Source organism: Physella acuta, unplaced genomic scaffold (genome assembly GCF_028476545.2).
Source record: "Physella acuta isolate Inbredline_101_S28 unplaced genomic scaffold, ASM2847654v3 ptg000211l, whole genome shotgun sequence".
Lineage (NCBI taxonomy): Eukaryota > Metazoa > Mollusca > Gastropoda > Physidae > Physella > Physella acuta.
In genome coordinates this window covers 546,647-565,995 of record NW_026731730.1, presented here as the reverse complement: position 1 = coordinate 565,995, position 19,349 = coordinate 546,647, and the positions used below count along the sequence as shown (strand labels likewise).

General features: G+C 40.5%; 1 protein-coding gene across 3 annotated transcripts in view; it reads right to left on the bottom strand.

Annotated features, from left to right (window-relative positions):
- The window catches only part of LOC131937487 (uncharacterized), a 104,724-nt gene extending 95,710 nt beyond the window's left edge, over positions 1 to 9,014 (bottom strand). The window contains exon 1 of one of the 3 annotated variants that reach the window (XM_059294967.1): positions 8,861 to 9,014. The gene's annotated coding sequence lies outside the window, so the exon portion shown is untranslated. Of the gene's footprint in view, positions 1 to 8,715 lie in introns of all 3 variants that reach the window. The other 2 variants (XM_059294966.1, XM_059294968.1) reach the window with 2 other exon arrangements.
- Positions 9,015 to 19,349: the final 10,335 nt, after the last annotated feature.

Below are 19,349 nucleotides of genomic sequence, written 5' to 3'. Positions count from 1 at the left end.
TATTATTATTATTATTATTATTATTATTATTATTATTATTATTATTATTATTATTATTATTATTATTATTATTATTATTATTATTATTATTATTATAACTATTATTATTCTAAGGAATACAAAACAGATTTTAAAAAAAATCTGAAACTTATTAAACGATTTGTTCCGCCGCTGCAAAAAAAGAACACCTCTTTTAAATATCTGAGTATGTATACGTGCTTATTTTAATGTATGAGGCGTTTAATTTTTTTCCCCTGAAACTACGTAACACTTGGGGTACATATACAGGAAATTTGGCAATTTTGCCGATGTCCCCAGCCCTTGCCTTACCTATTACGAAATCATTATATAACAGTCCCCCCAGATAAAAATGTCATGTTTTAACATGTAAAAACTAACAGTTGAAGCAATTTTATCGTATTTGTGGTCTAGCTTGATAGGGGAAAGCACTCACATAGCAAGAGATAATTTTATATTGAGACACTTTAAAGGCTAAAAGCATGAAGCTCTGTTAAAACATTCCACTTCATATACTAATATAAATATTTATGAATATTATAAATAACCGAAAGTGGAACTTTTTCTACTTACCATTTTTCAAAAGCCTATCACTTGAGTAGGCCTACTATTTCAGATAGATATATGAAATTTCACATGTAAGTAAAAGATCTAATTTTCTGCCTCCTGTCGAATTTTGAGTAATTTCCGTTGACCGGAAGTAGTAATTTTCGTTATTTCCGATTTCTCAAAAAACGCATGTGAATTTATGAAGTACTAATAATATTCCGCATTATTATACACATTTTGTTTTGCGTACACTTGGTGTGCAATTCTTTTTTCTTCGAGATTCTATCTATTCTGTTTTAAAAACGATTAAAAATCATGTCTATTTCCCGAAATGCCATCCCCTGTTGTTTTATATAAGAATATTCGAGAAAGTTTAGGGGAGCTCACTCCCGATTTATTTTTGTAATATCTTTGTATATTTAATTTAACATTCGCATAAAAATAAAAAATAAATAATAATAGTGTAATTTGAGGATTTTAAAAAATAATTGAGGGACAAATAATTTCACTCGATAGGGTTCGTATGTAAGGTTCAGAAATAAGAGACTCTCTACTCTGGCCAAGTGCATTATTATAACTGCGTGCATTATTAAAGAATAAAGTTGCGGCTAATTCGACATATGTTTTTGTAACTAAAATGTGAATGTACTAGAGCACAAAACTTTTGACGAATCAGTGTCATCCGAATCACACAATTAGTGAATATATGTTTGACCTGGTTTTTAATTAGAAAGTCTATCAAATTTAACTTTAAATAACTTTTGGTTTATTTTTTAATTTTAGACTTCAAAAGAAGAGGAAGCGAGAGAATTAAAAAAAAAATCAATGGTTCTAACATCTCAAAATGTCTCTAAAATTACTTTAATAACTTTAAATACAGTTTTCTCTCTTTAATAATATTTAATATATTTTTCTCCGCTCTGAATTGACATGATAAATAGGCTACCTCTTTTTCTGAAATTTTGGAAACTTCATGTAACTATGATAACCGGAAGCCAAGGTATTTTTAAAATTTGAGTTTTAATCATGAGCGCCAATTATGCTTTGGTAGCCTAATTTACATCATTAGGTTTCAAATCATCAACTGGGACTAGAGACACGACCCCCCCCCCCCATTACACAAACTTTTTAAATTGCAGACGTCTTCGTTCAATTGTTGTGTTGATAAAGTGGGCGAATGGCACTCGGAAAGTAGAATTATTTTAAAAATTGAAGCTTTCATATTTTAAAAAATCAGCCCTTTTCTGCAATCAAAAACAATTTTTTTTAAATTTATTCCAGACATTTTTTTCGTCAGCAGATGGCGCTTTGTGGATTGCGAGCCATTAAAGCTAAACATAGGTGGCCGGCAAACACCCAATTAGGCTAAAGTGGGTCTTTAATCTTTCTAACACTTCGTCATTTTGTAAACTTGTTGAAGCGAAAATAATTGGAGAGTTACTTTTTCGGCTTGGAATGAACTACATACTTATTTTGATTTTAGGTAAAAAGTTTAATTAAAAACTCTTTAATAGGTGGTGATGTTTGTTTGATTCTGATTAAAAGTCGGGTATTGATTAGTAAACAAGACTGGAAAAATTAAAGGGTATAAATAGGCACAATTTTTGCTCGGATACAAATTAATGGCTGCAATGGATACAAAATAAATGTGAATTCAAAACAACTTTACAAGATAGTTTTGTTTATATCATCATTATGTTTTCTCGTTTGTGGCCAAAACAACCGGAGCAGATGAAGTAGAGTTCATCTGTTCCAATGACTTCGGAAAACAAGGGGATAGTGTGGTCAGCACTATGCCCAGACGCCTTTGTTTCTCTAACATGAGTCAGGTACCCATCAGAGCTGGGTGGACTCAGTGACGTCAAACAGACTCGAGCCCCTTTTGGATATATAGTAACCGTATACACAACGTGGACTTGCACGAACTAAACCCTGGATTCAAGATGGATTATAAGTAACAAACCCTGGATTCAAGATTTTCATTACAATGCTGAACCATGGAAGTAAAGATAAAGAGCGACCATATCACAGGTAAACACTACCCCAGAGTCGGCCATAGGGGGGCGGTGTGGTCGAACCCTCGGGCAGATGAGGCTCGTTAGCTCTCTCTAGGAGAGACAACTCCAAAATCAAACAACTGCTGCCTTGTAGTTTGTTCTTGGTTGGACAAAGGCTATGGAAGCAAATCCAAATAGAAAAGCAGGTTGAAATTGGAGTCAATGGCCTCAATGGCGCATAACTAGTTGTCACGTATACTTTACTGTGATGGAGGCGTGGTCGAGTCGGCAAAAGCTCATGGTTGTTAAATTAAAAAACGTCTCGATAAGGCTCGATCCCTTCCAACACTAAAAATAAACAACAAACAAGAAGAAGAAAGAGAGTCGGCTATATCACAGACATCCACTACCCCAGGGTCGGTCATAGACACCCACTACCCCCCCGGGTCGGTCATAGACACCCACTACCCCAGGGTCGGCCATATCACAGACACCCACTACCTCAGGGTCGGCCATAGATACCCACTACCCCAGGGTCGGCCATATCACAGACACCCACTACCCCAGGGTCGGCTACAGACACCCACTACCTCAGGGTCGGCCATAGACACCCACTACCCCAGTGTCGGCCATATCACAGACACCCACTACTCCAGGGTCGGCCATATCACAGACACCCACTACCCCCAGGGTCGGTCACAGACACCCACTACCCCAGGGTCGGCCACAGACACCCACTACCCCAGGGTCGGCCCCATACACCCACTACCCCCAGGGTCGGTCATAGACACCCACTACCCCAGGGTCGGCCATATCACAGACACCCACTACCCCCAGGGTCGGCCATAGACACCCACTACCCCAGGGTCGGCCCCATACACCCACTACCCCCAGGGTCGGTCATAGACACCCACTACCCCAGGGTCGGCCATAGACACCCACTACCCCAGGGTCGGCCCCATACACCCACTACCCCCAGGGTCGGTCATAGACACCCACTACCCCAGGGTCGGCCATATCACAGACACCCACTACCCCCAGGGTCGGTCACAGACACCCACTACCCCAGGGTCGGCCATAGACACCCACTACCCCAGGGTCGGCCCCATACAATCACTACCCCAGGGTCGGTCACAGACACCCACTACCCCAGGGTCGGCCCCATACACCCACTACCCCCAGGGTCGGCCATAGACACCCACTACCCCAGGGTCGGCTACAGGCACCCACTACCTTAGGGTCGGCCATAGACACCCACTACCTCAGGGTCGGCCACAGACACCCACTACCCCAGGGTCGGCCACAGACACCCACTACCCCAGGGTCGGCCACAGACACCCACTACCCCCAGGGTCGGCCATAGACACCCACTACCCCAGGGTCGGCCACAGACACCCACTACCCCCAGGGTCGGCCACAGACACCCACTACCCCAGGGTCGGCCACAGACACCCACTACCCCAGGGTCGGCCACAGACACCCACTACCCCAGGGTCGGCCATATCACACACACCCACTACCCCAGGGTCGGCCATAGACACCCACTACCCCAGGGTCGGCCACAGACACCCACTACCCCAGGGTCGGCCACAGACACCCACTACCCCAGGGTCGGCCACAGACACCCACTACCCCAGGGTCGGCCACAGACGCCCACTACCCCAGGGTCGGCCACAGACACCCACTACCCCAGGGTCGGCCACAGACACCCACTACCCCAGGGTCGGCCACAGACACCCACTACCCCAGGGTCGGCCACAGACACCCACTACCCCAGGGTCGGCCACAGACACCCACTACCCCAGGGTCGGCCATATCACAGACACCCACTACCCCAGGGTCGGCCACAGACACCCACTACCCCAGGGTCGGCCATAGACACCCACTACCCCAGGGTCTGTCATATCACAGACACCCACTACACCAGGGTCGGCTACAGACACCTACTACCCCACGGGAGGCACTACACAAACACCCACTACACCGAGGGGCGGGCAGGGTCTGATCTTGTACATTGAAACCCTTGACCTTTAAAGGCAACTTCCGGTCAGCCGGTGGCGATGTAAACCTCACGCGCGTGGGAGAAAAGCGAAAACAAAAATATCAAAAGTATTTTTAGCACTGTGATGAGTTCCTGCGAAAAATAACGTTGTATCCTGTAAAAATGCATTAACTTTCGTAAAAAAAATGTCGTACATAATGACTAAAAAAACTTTATTTTAAATACGAATATATTTTTCTTTAAAGTAAAAATATATATTTCCACAATTATTGTATTGTATATTGCGAAACAAAAAATGGCGTGTTCAAAAACAAAAAAATTATTAAAAATAAAATATTCGATAGCAACCAACTAAAAATGTAATTTGTCCTAATTTGAAGCTGTACGTACAAACTAAAACTCTTCTATCGCCAAATTAATTTAATCGATTCGTCCTCGACAACTCCAACATAGCGTAAAACAACTGTAACATAACGTAACATCACATACACAACTCTAACATCACGTAACATCACATACACAACTCTAACATCACGTAACATCACATACACAACTCTAACATCACATAAACAACTCTAACATCACTTAACATCACATACACAACTCAACTCTAACATCATGTAACATCACATACACACCTCTAACATCATGCAACATCACATACACAGCTCTCATGTAACATCATATACACAACTAACATCATGTAACATCACATACACAACTAACATCATGTAACATCGCATACACAACTAACATCATGTAACATCACATACACAACTCTAACATCTTGTAACATCACGTAACTCAACTCTAACATCCTGTAACATAACTCCAACATCACGAACTCGATGGTTTGGATTCAATAAGCGACGCTATCTTTTATAACAAAAGTTTAAAAATAGAACTCAACCAACTACGACTGTGTTTACAAAACGTGATTGTTGAAAACACCGAAATTTGAGATTTTTTAATTAGCATCGAGATTTAAAAAAAAAATGGTTGAAAAGTAAATTTATGGTGGTCTATATGTAGCGCAGACACGCTGATGAAATATGCCAAAGGTCAAGTTCGAACTAAGTATAGCAACATGAAAAGTGAGGAATTAAATCAAAACTATCTAAACGTTAAGTTGTTTATGATACTACGAAACAAATTACATTTCGAAATTGTCTGGGTATTTTTTAGATGAAGGGTGGGGTAGAGTGGGATTAGGATTAGAATTTATCAAATTACAATTAACAAGGTGTCTAGAGAGATGAGTGGTGTTTGTCTATAAAGTTGGGTATTTTTTGTGTGTTCTTAAATTGTGAGGTCTGCGTGTCTGTTAGAGACTGGCAACAAAGATCTGACGGGTCAGTTTGACTGGCCATTGTTTTAGGTCATTCTGACTCGACATTCTTACAGAACATTCTGACAGGACATTTACAGCTTGTTTAGGACGCCATTTTAAGTACTATAAACGCTAACGTTGCAAATCCCTACAACGCCCCTGACAACGTTCCCGACAACCCTCTGATAAAGCCCCCGACAACGTTCCCGTCAACCCCCTGACAACCCACTGACAACGCCCCCGACAACCCTCTGATAACGCCCCGGACAAACATAACAAGACTTCAGTATTTAAAATCATGAATTAAAACGTACATCCCTGGGTTATGAAAGTTGCTGTAAAACGCTGGGTGACTGGACTTTACCACGGGAAGCTCAGAGGAGCAAAGATGTGTAGCCACACCTCTCCAGAGGCGCAAAGATCTGCAGCCACACCTCTCCAGAGGCGTAAAGATCTGCAGCCACACCTCTCCAGAGGCGTAAAGGTCTGCAGCCACACCTCTCCAGAGGCGCAAAGATCTGCAGCCACACCTCTCCAGAGGAGCAAAGAGCTCTAGCCACACCTCTACAGAGGAGCAAATAGCTCTAGCCACACCTCTCCAGAGGCGCAAAGATCTGAAGCCACACCTCTCCAGAGGCGCAAAGATCTGCAGCCACACCTCTCCAGATGCGCAAAGATCTGCAGCCACACCTCTCCACCGGACTCTGTTTTGGGCAGATCTCTTTAGTTGAGCCCGTGTAAGCTGTTCAGCCCAGGCTTCTCCTTCCACAGTCCATAACCACGGATGCGTAGGCCGTCCAAAGGCTCCAGTCAATGAATGCCTCGCGATGTTGACATCTCTTGGCGTGCCCGATCCCTCCTCATTTATCGGGGTTTAACATCTCTGTCTATCAGTTGTTGTTTTTTTATTTGCCACAGATAGTCATTAGACATTTTATGTTTAAGATTTGTCGTCGGCATCTATTTATGAAGTAAAATCGCTGGACACAGGTCTGTTTTAGTCTTAGTTAATCCTGCAACACATCGACCGGGTTTTCGGTTACAAGATATAAATGATGGAACCGTACGGTTTGAGCCGGTTAGTCGGAGACCGGCTCTACCGGTCCGCTAGGGACACCGGACCCATGACGGATTGTCTAGCGCGGCTGGTACGGAATTAGTTTCACTACTCCTTTAAGTTAGTCGACACCTGGGCATTGCCAGTATTCGAACCCACAACCATCAAATGTGTTGCCCAATTCTCTAGCGCCTATCCACACAAATGGATGCTGACCATCACAACTATAGACAGAAGGATAACGCAATCACAAGGAAACTCTTTCATTCTGTGAGATCTTTAATAAAGTAAAAAAAAAGTTCTGCGATGCATCCGGTAACAAAATAATAAGTAACCCAATGCCCCAGGTAATCAAATACAAGAAGTAATCGAATATATTAAAGAATCGAAAACATGAAGTAATCCAACCCACGACTACTATTGGATTGCTGAGGCCTTAGGCGAGTCTGAAAGCGGTGTGTGGGAGTGTGAAGGAGTACGGGGGGGGGGGGGGGGGGTGAACTTTTTAGAGACAGACCTGATCAGTTAAAATTGTGATGTAATCATGACGTGTTGTGGGCGGTGTGATAAAGCGAATCTCGGTACAAATACAGATTGAAATGACGTCACCCCAGTTAATGGCCATAGTAAAAATTACTGCAGTATTCTCTTTTGTTGGAAATTACTGCATTATTCTCTTTTGTTGGAAATTATATAATTACAAACTTTAAAAAAAAAAATTATTTATTGAGTCTTTTCCATTTAAGCCCCGCCACTAATGCAAAAACTGCACGCGCACAAAGTTAAGCCCTGCCACTTTTTGCAAGCTCCAATTTAATGCACGCACGCAACCTTGAGTATTAGGGTCAAAGGTACCTATATATAGACCTTTTCATACAAATTATCATTGACCTATCCCGATTTCACCCTCTTAAAAAAAAAAAAAACTAAAATTACACGTTTCATATCCTCTTTTTAATAATCTTTTTTTGGTTAACTTTTTGGCGATTCTTATCTGGACAAGATCCTATTTATTTTTTTCTAATTAGGTTTATTTATTTCATGTCAAGAAATGAGTATTTTAGCTCACCATTTTGGTTTGGAGTCAAAGCGGAAGACTAACCATCGTCACTTATTCGCTACACAACGTGGCACTTTCTAGTTTCCCTCGTGTACATAGACGATGCTAACAGGTTTTTTTTAAAAAAATGTACGATTAAAATATTCAAAGTTTTACGTTAAGCATCGTTGTTTTTACTTTCTCGTATATACGAAGTATAGAGAAAGTCTTGTAATCGTGCAAAAATTCGAGATTTTTGCAAATCTCGACGTTTTACAGCTCCCTGAGTCGCAAAAACATAGTTTTGCAATCTTGTTTAAAACGTCACAGGATCAATGACGCAGAATGACGCTTCTCCAAACAGCTAAGGGCCGTTATTTTTGTTGATCGTCTGTTTCCAACTGCATGTCCAAATTAAGCGTGTATGGAATAGACGTACACTCCTAACACGCAATTACGACAAGAAGTCATCCATAAATGACGTCGCATAGTGTAGCTGAAATATTTTACAAAGTGTGTTTCTTCACCTTATTATCCACCCCCCCCCCCCTAAAAGTGTAGCCTACATCTTTATCATAAGTAAGAAACCCGCCCCTCTCACAATCACAAGAGCGCCACGTCACCGAAAGTAAAGCGCGGACGCAATTTACAAACATCAATAAAACTCAACACTCAAATGCAAACAATAACACAACACCAAAAATTACAATAAGCAATGATTACCTTCAAACTTGCTTGCGTGAATTTTACGTCACTCTAAAGAATTTGTTTCTCTTTTCCTAAATTGCTGACACTAGCTTATGAACACTATCACAGAACTTCCCCCCTTTTTATCTAGCCGTGGAAATAAACCGTCTAATTATTTTACCTAGCCGATTAGAGAGTATCACCAAGCTTCCAAGTCGCGCGCGAGCTACGTAACTTTGCTGTCTACGTCACAGGTCACCCACGCTTCTAAACAACTCGCGCGCTTCGTGTCGTCGGTTGACGCTGGCTTTCTGGCTCTGTATTCAACAACTAGACAACCCACCCGACACCCACAAACGGCGGATGAATACATTATTGATAAACTGACGTTTCCAATAAGGCGGAGAGGACGAAGGACCGTCTCTTCCGGTTATGGCCCGTGCGAGTTGCCGTGTTGATAGCGAGGATCCGGCGTTGGTGATGGGAAGTTTTATCAGGGGAGACGACGCCGAAAAATTGAAGGGGGATAACCGTTCTTTCACATTCAGGCGGGAGTAACTCTTCGTCGCAGTAGTATTTACACTGCAGGAAATGGGGTGACAAATGAAGTGACAGTGACTCCAGAATTCCTCAACTGACTGCAGTGACTAGAGCTCTTGAACGACGGTGACTCTGGCGGAATCTATATATACGAGCCGACCCGCGGCATATCATACGCCGCTATTTAGTTGTTTTTTTTCTACTTTTCAGTAATTCATAATTTGTGAATTCGACAGTACCAATGCTGCCACTGAAAATATTTGCTTAAAAACACTACCCCCCCCCCCCCCACCCCACGTGAAAGCAGCCTCCTCTTAGTTACCACCTCTAAGTTTAAAATCGTTTCAAGCTAAATTATCTGCCCCTAATAGCCGTCACCAAACCCGTCTCTATGATTGTAAAATGTAAACAGCGTGACCACAGCTCACCAGACAATGTGGGGGTGGGGTGGTAGTGATAGTGATAGAGAGAAAGAGAGGGGACTGCAAGGAGGCGCTTGCAGCTTGTTTTCTAACGGCTCCCAGAAGAGAATTATATATATAGATAATTCTCTTCTTGGAGACGTTAGAAAACACCAAGCTGTAAGCGCACTCCCTACCACCCCATCCCTACATGGTCTGGTGAGCCGTGGTTCACGCTAAATGTTTACAATCGTAGAGCCGGGTTTAGTGACGGCTATTAGGAGCAGATAATGTAGTTTGAAACGATTTTAAACTAAGGGGAGGTAACTAAGAGAAGCTTGGTTTCACGGGGGGGGGGGGGGAGGAGGGGGGGGAGGTTATCGTCCTTAATGAGCTACTGATAGTGTTTTAAAGCAAATATTTTCAGTGGCAGCATTGGTACTGTCGAATTCACAAATTATGAATTACTGAAAAGTAGAAAATAAAAGCAACTAAATAGCAGCGTATGATACGCCGCGGGTCGGCTCTTGATTTAAAATTCACCTAGGGGTTGTTCCCTGTCGCCGTCCCAAAATATTTCAACATGTTTACCACCCCATCCGCGTTACCGATATGCTTGACAATTTAATTTGAAATCGTTAAGTACCACATCCTAAAAAATCCCATGAATCATCATTTAATTACACATTTGCATTCTCAGGTGTTTTTTTTTTTAAAAAAATTGTAATTGGACGTTTTGTATTAGATCTTTGTATAAGTAAACCACCTTAAATGAATGAAAGTAGGCTACTTGTAAGAAAGAAATATTACTATTGTAAATCTGTATCAGTCCTCACAAGCCGATGATGAAAACTGTGGTTCAACAGCCCACATAGAAGAGAAAACTCCAACATCAAACAACTTCTGCCTTGTAGTTTATTCTTGGGTGGACATAGGCTATGGAAGCAAATCCAAAAAGAAAAGCGGGCTGAAGTGAAAGTCAACGGGCAATATGGCTGGCGCATAATATACCTTTGACACGTAAAAGCATTATTGTGTTGGATAAAAATCCCGTCTATTATAAGAACGAAGAAGAAGCACATTTTTTCCTTCCAGCAAACACTGTTTTAGCTGTAGCTGTAAATTTGTGAAAAAAGTTGGCATGTGAAGTGTGCACGGTAGGGTTTAGCGATCAAATCCCGGGTTTAAATAATTTTTTTTAATACAGCCAATATGAATGAGACATGAGATTAACTGTACAAACGTGCATGCCCTCGAGATGGGTGGGTCGTCAATAAATGACGTCACACCTCCAGTGGGGTCAGTGTTTCTTCCAGACTTTTTTCTCCGGGGGGGGGGGGGGGGCACTTGAAATTTTCGGAGGGGGAGGGGGGGCGGACACTAGTAAAAGTGTATGTTTACTATATAAAATCCATCTCGTTCGGGGGGGGGGGGGGGTTAGACTTTCTTCGGGGGTGGGGGGCAAATATTAATTGGCAAAAGACCGAATCGATAAAAGGCCAATTGACAATAAAAACTGATTGACAGAAGGCCGATTGACAGAAGGCCGACTGACAGAAGGCCGACCGACTAAATGATTTTGGTCACTGACAGCCAATAGCCATAAGCGACTGATAAAAGGGCGTTTGGCAAAAGGCCGACTGGCAAAGGGCTGACTGGAAAAAAAGTCGACTGGCAAAAGGGCCAGAAGATATATCTACTAAAAACACAGCCAAAAGATCGGCCGAATGGCTTGGTGAATGACCTACGGACCCGACTGACAACAAATGACCTACGGACAAATGCCCGACTGACAAACAAATGACTTACGGACTATTGCCAGACTGACAACAAATGACCTACACACATATGACCTACTGACAAATAACCTACTGGCAAAAGTGCACCAAGCAACAAGTTGGCTAAACGAAGAGAACCTGGCACTGCCAATCAGAACTAAATCCCAACCTACCGTTAATAAGCCGTCAGGCTGTGGTTTGGCCAACGAGTTAAACCAAGCAAAGAGTCCATGAAAAATCTAAGTCCCCGGACGCCAAACTCCCTCGCTACGCCCCAGCTTGTATACAATGACGTAATTAAAGCAAAAAAAATGTCCACATTGTGTGTGGGATTGTTGATTTAAAAAATAATTAGGTTCCTTTTTAATTAGATGATACTTAAATAATAAAAAAAAACAAGAGATTAATTTCATGTTTGTAAGAACACGTCAAATAAGCTTACAACTAAAAATGGTATGTTCTTCAAAACTTTTTTTTTTTTAAATTCGGATCTTATTACAAAATTTATCCCTCTGTCAAATTAATAAATAATGGAAAGCAAAGTTAAAATAATAATTTTTTTTTTTAAATGTGCAGTTATTTTCGGCCTTACAAGGACTTTGCAATTACATCAACGCATTTTCATTGCTTTAAGCAAGGTCGGATTTTGGGCACCTTAAACGCGCCCTCCCCCCTAATTTGAATTGCGGGGTCTGTCGGTATGGTAGATCTGGATGTTGTGGATTGACTCAACAGTATTGAGTCATTTTAGAAAAGTATGACGTCATAAAGTGAGTCATTACCACGGAGTCTAGGCCCGGCCTCAAAGTGTGACGTCAAAAAGTGCGTCACCTACATTAAATCATTAAAGTGTTAGACGACCACAAGACAATGCTGTGGAATGAATGGCGTGCATAAGTCTGCGGCCCATCTGTTATAAACACGGCTCCGATACCGGCTCTGATTATGGCTCTAATACCGGCTGCGATAGCGCTTGTCATACCAACTTGGATACCGGCTCTCATAACGGCTCCAATACCGGCTCCCATACCGGCTCTGATTATGGCTCTAATACCGGCTGCGATACCGCTCGTCATACCAACTTGGATACTGGCTCCCAAACCCGTTCATCCTCAGCTCAATAGCCGTCTCGTTTCCAACAAATGATGGCCGCCGGCTATTTGAACGGATTGGTAACTAGTGGCGTCCCCGTTCTATTGTCCCGTGTCGCAGTGTGTACACACCGCACTGTAATCTCAGTACCCCAGTGTCTGTTAGAGGCAGGGAAAAGTATGGTGTACCCAGAAGTCATTTTATGTTTATAATTAAAAAAAAAAATAAATGTTGTATATTAATCTCCAGTTCTAGCTGTCGAGATAATAGAGTTGTAAAAGACTTTTTATTCAGTGTTGGGAGATATTAGGTTTTAATGTGTTTTTTGTGGGTGGTTGAAGGTGAATTTAAATACATGCTTGAAACTCAAAAAAGAGAGGTTTTGAGGACACCGAAGTTAAAAAAAAAACACCACCGAGAATAAATATTTAAATATATCACACACATACACACACCATATATATATATATATATATATATATATATATATATATATATATATATATATATATATATATATATATATATATATATATATACATATGTGTGTGTGTGTTCAAATAAGTATATATGGCCTATTCCTTCAATACTAAGTAACAATAGAAAAACGTGTGCATGAATAGAGTCTAGAGAACTAAATCCAGGAGAAGCTATTAGACCTATTAGTGAAACAACATTGATTTTTCTCCTGATGGACTATCACCTCCCTCCCATCCCCCCTATTCCTCTTTTCATCTTGGTTCCGATTGGCTGACCAGCCGAATGATGACAGGAAAATCAGCCAGGCATGACGCTGGTCCCGTTGATTGCTGGTTTACAAATATCTCACGTCAAGGGCAGATCACACTAATTGTGTAAATCGATGACAGCACAAACGAGTCGTGTCCCCTTGGTGGGTTAATTGAATGCACGCCAAATTCTGCGCTTTAGCTAAATATACTACATAATCTAACAGTGAAAGCGTGTCATATACGGGGCGTGCGGTGGTTGTCCAGAAGTGACGTCAATTATTAATTTTATTTGCCCCCCCCCCACCCCTTACTCAATGTAATGATACAATACTTAATACAGTTGTTTTTTATTTTGTGTTCAAGACATGTATACTATCTCAGTTTTCTGCCCCCCCCCCCCCTCCCAGACCCTTACATAATACGTCACAAGCCTCTGAACTATCTCAACCTGCATGACATCATTTATAAACAACCCACAAACTATTCAAATTTTACAACCACAAATTGATCATACAGTGGTCGATTTTGAACGGACTTCTAATAAAACTAAATCCTTCCCTTTTGCGTCTAAATTATAAAACAAACAAACAACAACAACAAAGTACTTACTAAACTAATAACAGTAATCTGTACATTTAAATTAAAGTGTTTCTAAGGCATATTTTAGTATACATAGCTTACAAACTTAATACATAAACAGTGTTTCTTTTAGACTTTTTTCCCCCTGGGGGGGGGGGCACTTGATATTTTCGGGTGGGGGCGGACTAAATTTTCCTGGGGGAAGGGGGGGGGGTGAGCATTGGTAAAACTATATATTTTCTGTATAAATTCCATTTCGAAAAAAAAACACAAACTAATAATAATACAAATAAAAATGAACGTTTACATTATTTTTATTCATTAAGTTCATTTAAAACACAAAATTTTATCTTAAGGCGAAGAATCTTCATTGAACGACTTTCAGCCTCCAGTGTAAGATGTATCCTAGCTCAGCGCCAACAATGACGTCACTGTATCGACGCCTCCATTTGTTGATGAACTATTTTTAGAGGTGGTCTATTTTTTTTCTTCTTCTTCCGTCACTAGCCCACACTAATGTGTACAAAGGTCACATCCGGTCAGAGCAGCGGTGGTCTCTGGGATTAATTACCCAGAGTACCATAGCGCTGTTTGGGCCTCGTTCTACGGAGTGTATGATCATTACCAAAAGTTGTGACTTTGTCTTTTGATGTGCAGAGCGGATCGTGCAAGCCAATGCATTATACTTGTATGTGATGTGCAATCGTACACTCTACGTATATGCGATGTGCAATTGTACACTCTACGAGTATGTGATGTGCAATCGTACACTCTACGTATATGCGATGTGCAATTGACCACTCTACGAGTATGTGATGTGCAATCGTACACTCTACGAGTATGTGATGTGCAATCGTACACTCTACGAGTATGTGGTGTGCAATCATACACGCCCCTACACACGAAGTTCGATTATACACGTCCCTACACTCATATGTGGGGTACAATCATACAAGTCAGTTCACTCAACTATTATGTTTAGTGGAATACAATCCTACATGGGCATACACACAACTATTATGTGGGGGTACATTCATAAAAGTCCATACAATCCACTAATATATGGAGTACAATCATACACGCCAATTTACTACGACTTTCTAAGCCACTTCTCCGGCTATTTATACAGTTGTCTTGTCCAGCTTCCGCAAAAATACTTTTTAAAAAGACGCTTCCAGCTCCCAAACTAACCCGTATTACAGACACAGCTGCCCAGCTCTTAACAGTTTTTACCAGCTTTACACGGGTTGTGTTGTCCAGATACTTAACCAACCTGTCTTGTTCGACCCTTTGACCAACCCGTTTTGTCCAACACCAACCCGATTCGTCCATAATTAGTCATGTACAGCTCTCAAACCAACCCACTTTGTACAGCCCCTTAACCAACCTACTTTGTACAGCCCCTTTACCAACCTTCTTTGTACAGCCCCTTTACCAACCTACTTTGTACAGCCCCTTTACCAACCCACTTTGTACAGCCCCTTAACCAACCTACTTTGTACAGCCCCTTTACCAACCTTCTTTGTACAGCCCCTTTACCAACCTACTTTGTACAGCCCCTTAACCAACCCGTCCTGCCAAGATCATCTACCAACACGTCTTCTTCAGCCCCATAGCCAACCCAGCGAATGCAACCAGCCCCTATAAACGATCACCGAGCAACGCACCACCATAGAAAACGTATCCGTCCCAATAGCTCTTGTCTAAGGGAATAAACTATGCCGTCATACGTAATAGGATTGGAACGTGACGTCACTGGCCCCATGTGCTGACCTTTCAGTCTGACCAAACCGAGGCTAAAGGAATACATTTGTTACTCTCTTCGTTGTGTATTCGATTTATGCAAATGAAGTGTTAAATTTATCGAATGAGGTTAGCAGTTTCAAAGAAAAACAACTTTGTTAAATGGTTATCTCAGCAGCGATGATTAAACAAAGCATGCTGGGAAAAAAACGAAAATCTCCACAGGGTTTTTTTTTTTTTTTTTTATTCATCTTGTGAAACATGGAATAACGATTTATTTTTATATTTAATTGTATAGGAGACTGCAGGACTATGTTCAGGTGGGGGGGGGGGGTGTTTGTTTGGTAGGTGTGTGGTTCTTTGTGGTTGGGTGTAATGGGGGTGGGGTGGGGGGGGGGGGGGGTGACAGCCAATTGAAGGAAAAAATAAAAAATAAAAATTGTAATAGCTGTGGACTTTAAAATTGACCGGTGCTATTTAAAAAAAAAACACACACACACACACACACATATACATACACAAAAAAGCGATTAAAAAAAATCTCACACAATACTTCCAAAATAAATTGTGCGATTATCCACGTTATTTTGTTTCATTCTTTTTGTGGTTCTGCAATAATTTTAATACAACCTAAACCACACACAGATGCTAACACACACACACACACACACACACACACACACACACACACACACACACACACACACGAATTAATAGCACCTTGTTACGGTTTGACTACAACCTGTCATCCAGTTCATTTAAATATAACAGAGTAGTTTTTTTTTACTTTCTCGTATATACGAAGTATATATAGTCTTGTAATCGTGCAAAAAAAAATATCTATATAAATATTAAAAAATCTCGACGTTTTACACCTCACTGATACGGAAAAACATAATTTTGCAATCTTGTCCGTATGTCTGTGTGTCTGTCTGTGTGTGTGTCTGTCCGTGTGTAAACACAATAATTTGAGTACCGTTACAGCTAGGTTGATGAACTTTCATATATAAGTATTTTATCGAAATCGTAGATCCTGATCAACTTTTGAGCGATTTCCGATAACCGGAAAGTGGTACTTTTTCTACTTTGAATTTTTCAAAAGCCTATAACTTGAGTACTATTTCAGGTAGATAAATGAAATTTCACATGTAAGTAAAAGAATCTAATTCTCTACCTTCTGTTAAATTTTGAGTAATTTCCGTTGACCGGAAGTACTAATTTACGCATTTTTTGATTTCTCAAAAAAACGCAGGTAAATTAATAAAGTACTAATAATATTGCGCACTATTATGCACATCTTTATTTGACATTCGCTTGGTGCGCAATTCTTTTTTCTACTAGATTCTATTCTATTTTTAAAAGTTTAAGTAAACAAAAATCATGTCTATATTCCGAGTTGCCATCCCACGTAGTGTTATAAAGACTTATATTAGAATATTCGAGAAAGTTTTGGGGAGATCACTCCCGGTTTATTTGAAATTGTGTCCTAAATAAATCTCAAATAACTTTTGTAAAAATAAGAAACTTTTGATTTCACTTTAAATTTTTTTTTTTAAAGTTTTTTTTTTAGATTTATACGTGGGTGACCTTGAGAGTTGGTGCACCAGTGTTCTTACCCCCCCCCCCCCCCCCCCTCCTCCACCAAGCATCCAACCTATTATTTCATGGTGTAGTAGTAACTAAGTCAATTGATTACCAACACTTTTTTTTTTAAAACCCGTAACTTGTGTCTGGTCTTCGCTGCTAGTCAACAAACCCCAGCCTCGTTGTGGTGTTGAGCTATTTTTGTCCGACTGGAGTTCTTCCTGTGTGGCTGCCGGCTACTGATTGGAGCTAAAAGCGACCTGCATCATGTGACTTATATACATCCGCACTCGGCAGAAATGAAAGTAGCAAAATCAAATTTTATCCGTATCTTAATTATAATTTAGCTATTTCATCTGTCGCTCTGAAACACTGTACTCGAACAGATTACTGTAAAAACATTTTATATTTCTACCAGTGTTTCTTCCAGACTTTTTTCTCCGGGGGGGGGGGGGGCACTTGAAATTTTCGGGGGGGGGGGGGGGGGGGGGGCGATAGAATTTCTTCGGGGGGGGGGGGGAAGAAATGCCGGGAAGAAACTCTGATTTTTACTACCAGCTTTTTATAATATTACTTTCAAAAACTTTATAGAATAAAATAAAATCTATGTTCGTCTAAGTTATACCAGATCCATAGTTTCTATGAAGCTGTATATTATTAAATTGTACTAGATGTTGTGACAAAGCATTAAAACGTATCTGAATAACCACCCCACCCCCTTCAAATAACCTTTACTGATTGTGTGATATCGTATTCTCATAACCATTACTGGCTAAATTACCCTAGCCTACAACTAAATATAACTCCTGATATCCCCTTGACCCATCTAACCCACATTTATCTAACTATTACTGATTTAATTACTCTTGCTTACTACTAGATAGAACTGGATGACCCCTCCCCCCCCCCCCCATGTAACCCCCATTTACCTAACCATTTCTGACTTATGATCCCACAACAATATGACCCACCCCATTCAACCTGCTATATGAATCACTACATTAACCTAGACAATAACAACTATGTTATGCCCTCCTCTTTAATCACAGACAATGACTGAATAAATGACCCATCGACCCCCCCCCCTTTCCCTCCAAACCCTTAAAATCTATACGACACAGCAATGTTGCAACTTGAGGGATATGTATTATATGGGTTGGGTTTTTTTTTGTTACTTCCCATATACTAGTTTATACAAATAAGGGAAACAACTAAATTATGTTATCAAATTGACCAAAAATACCAATACCCCAGTGGAAATATAACAATTATGTAAATCCTTGTTGATTTTTATTTCTTTTCTATAAGTATTAATAAAATGTATGTAATAATTTTGTCTGCCTTTAAAAGTTTTTTGATATTAATAGAAAAAATACCCCTAATTAAATTACGAAACTAGTAATTATGTAAGATAACTTCTTTTTAATAAAAAGAATTCCTTATTATCATACATTAGCAGTCAAAGAAAATTTTTCTCAAAACATTTATACAAGATTTCTTGTGGTAACCAAATTACTCGCACGCAGTGGTCGGCAACCTGCGGCTCGCGAGTTGCATGCGTTTTTTTTTATGTCAATATGCGGCTCTCTAGTTCTATCATAATTATATTCAATTATTATAGAATCTCAAAAAAAAAAAATTATACTGTAAAAACAAAAACTTTAAACGAAATTAAAAAACAATGAGAATAGGTGGAGTAGAGTGTATATGGACAGTTGACAGTCTAGGGCATTAGGCCCAGCCCCACAACTATGCTGTGGCCAGCTCTGTGACAATGGTTCCAAGCTTTCCACTACCGAAGTGCACATACACATGTTAGTGGCTCTTTAAAGTCTGGGAGATTTTGTAGATTGTAGCTTTTGGCTCTTCCGTTTCAAAAGGTTGCCGACCCCTGCCTTAGCCCACGAATCATCATCAAATATTTATGAGCGTCATTCAATACTTTAACAAAACATGTCCTGCCTTCTCTTTATTCTTTAAAAAATATCGTTTTGCAAAATATGTATGCTATTGTGTCATTATCATAACACATAATCAAAGAAGTGAATTGTAAAATCATTATCTTTAACAAAATCATATCCCATGTAGTTTCAAATGAAAAAAAAAAACAAGATGAAACGAAACGCTTTAACGTGAACAGTTATTTTGATAAACATACATTGCAATTCGACTAATGAATCATTGCTGTTCCATTCGGAGCTAACGAACAATGAGATATCCCG